The following is a 2,772-nucleotide window of genomic DNA, read 5'->3' as shown; positions in this document are numbered from 1 at the left end:
GCATTGAGATGCCAACTTGTTCCTATCACTTTCTCGGCTATAATGATCGATCATGAAACATGGCTCATGTAAGCGGGGAACTCTCATTGTCTTGTCAAGGTTAAAAGTGATTGTTACATCTCCCACTTCAAGTGTTTGCTCTCCACGTTTCACATCAATCACCGCTCCCGCGGTATGTAAGAAGGGTCTTCCTAAAATGATAGGAATGTTGGAATCTTCCTCCATGTCAACAATAACAAAGTCCACCGGGATGAAGAACTTGCCAATTCTTACGGGCACATCTTCCCATACCCCTAAAGGTGTCTTCGTTGATCGATCCACCATTTGAAGCGTGATATTGGTGCATTTGAGTTCTCCCATTCATAGCCTTTTGCACACCGAGTATGGCATGACACTCACACTTGCTCCAAGGTCACATAAAGCTTTATTGATTGTAGTGTCGCCAATGGTGCATGGAATAGAGAAACTTCCCGAATCTTTGAGTTTTGGAGGTGAAATTCCTTGAAAGATAGCACTACTAACTTTAATGAAAGCAATAGTTTCTAGCTTCCGGATGGATTTCTTCTATGTCAGAATATCTTTCATGTATTTCGCATATGCCGGAACATGATTGATTAATTCCGTGAATGGAATTGAGACTTCCTAAGTTCTTCACAATCTCCATGAACTTTCCAAGTTGTTCATCAAACTTAGGCTTAGCTTAACGACATGGAAATGGAAGTTTAATAACAATAGGCTCTTTTTCTTTAGCCTTCTCTTCATTCTTCTTCTTTGAAACTTCTTGAATGGTGGTGGGTTCTTCTTCTTCCTTAGAGTTTTCAACTCTTTGCTTGTCACTAGAATTCACAACATCTTCATCAATGGGCCTCTTCGGCCCTTCATACCTTGTACCACTTCTCAAATGGATAGCACTAACCGATTCATGTCTTGGGGGGTTACCTTGAGGTGGTAATTGCCCCTTTTGTCTTTGAGATTTAGAAAATGCTAATTGAGACATTTGAGTTTCCAACATCTTTGTGTGAGCTAGTATGTTGTTGATGGTGATGTCTTTTGCTTGGCTATCTTTTTGCATTTGAGAGAAGAATTCTTGTTGATTCTTTTTCATTTGGAGGACCGCTTTTTGAACATCAAAGCCTTGGTCATTGGATTGATTGTATGGAGGTTGATTTTGATAACCTTGGCTTTGGTTGTAAAAGGGTCTTTGAGCTTGATTTATCATTGGAGGTGGGGTGTATGTTGGTTGAGGGTTTTGAACATTTTGGCTTTTGTATGAAAGGTTTGGATGGAATTTGGGGTTCTCATTATAATAGTTGGAATAAGAGGTGACACTCTTGTATGCTTGGAAATCATTCACTTGTTCACTTGTTCCCCTACATTCACTTTGGTCATGTCCCAAAGTTCCACAACTCTCACATACTCCACTTGGAATTGATGATGATGCCACCATAACATTAACATGTTGCTTGGGTGATTTGGAGGCCTCTTCAAGTTTAGCCATGGCCTTCTCAAACTTTAAATTAATGGTGTCAATGTGAGCACTTAGTTGAGCACCCAATTGAGTAATGGAATCCACCTCATGTTTTCCTCCTCTAGTAGCCTTCTGAGGTCTACTATATTGCGAGTTATGGACCGTCATTTCCTCAATTTTGTTCCATGTTTGATTGTCATCAACTTCGGTGAACATACCATTGGATCCCATATTGAGAATGTTTCGGGAGTCCTTATATAGACCATTCCAAAATTGTTGTACAAGGAACCACTCGCTAAGTCCATGGTGTGGACAAGATCGACAAGTGTCCTTGAATCTCTCCCATGCTTCATACAAAGATTCCTTATCCCTTTGTTTGAACCTGGTGATTTGGGCTCTCAACATGTTAGTCTTCTCCGGAGGATAGAATTTCTTGTAGAAAGCAAGTGCCAATTTCTTCCATGAATCAATACCAAGAGTAGCCTTGTCTAGGCTTTTCAACCATTGTTTTACGATACCAAACAAAGAAAAAGGAAATAAGACCCATCAGATTTGGTCTTGAGTAACTCCGGTTTGAGAAATCGCATCACAATAGTCACAAAAAGTCTCCATATGTGAGTGAGGGTCTTCACTAGGCATCCCCCCCAAATTGAATTCTCTCAACTAATTGTATGAATGCGGATTTGGCAATGAAATTACCGGTTAAATGTTATGGTGTAGGAGTACTATTTGGTAGGTTCTTCTCGGTTGGTACGGAATGTGATGAAAATTTAGGCATTATGGGTTGATTTTGTGGTGGGTTTTGTATTGGGTTATCCTCTCCTTCTCTTGCAAAAGGGTTGGTAAATTCAATGTTATTTGGTTGAATGTTCACAATCTCACCAATACCTCTCAAGGTACCTCTAGCAAGTCATCTATTGTTGGTCAAAGTTCTTTCAATTTCAAGATCAATGGGTAACAACTTACCTTGTGATCTCCTAGACATTCAAAATATCAAACAACTCGAAAAAAATTAGAACAACCTTGAGGAGATTGACTTCCCCAAGGTAAAGAAAGACACAACTAAAAATAATTAAAGAAAATCAAATCAAGTTAACACCGTCCCCGGCAACGACGCCATTTTTGGTGTAGGTTCAAACTCATCGTCAAAAGCTACCTAGCCAAAACAATATTTATAACTTCACAAACTACTATTAGTAAAGAGGTAAGTAGAGGCCGGATCCCAAGGGACGGGTATTGATGTAGGATTTTCAATTGTAATTGGTCGCGTCTTAGGGTGTCAGAATTTGGGTTGAGATAGGAGA

At 39.7% G+C, this 2,772-nt stretch overlaps 1 non-coding gene across 1 annotated transcript; it reads left to right on the top strand.

Moving 5' to 3' along the window:
• Positions 1-1,766: 1,766 nt before the first annotated feature.
• On the top strand, positions 1,767-1,873 carry LOC141637336 (small nucleolar RNA R71). Its single transcript, XR_012541722.1, has one exon. It is a non-coding gene; the product is annotated as a small nucleolar RNA R71 (small nucleolar RNA).
• The last annotated feature ends 899 nt before the right edge of the window (positions 1,874-2,772 follow it).

Source organism: Silene latifolia, unplaced genomic scaffold (assembly GCF_048544455.1).
Source record: "Silene latifolia isolate original U9 population unplaced genomic scaffold, ASM4854445v1 chrun_scaffold_16, whole genome shotgun sequence".
Lineage (NCBI taxonomy): Eukaryota > Viridiplantae > Streptophyta > Magnoliopsida > Caryophyllales > Caryophyllaceae > Silene > Silene latifolia.
Note: the sequence above shows the minus strand (reverse complement) of the source record. Positions and strands in the feature narration are given on the sequence as shown.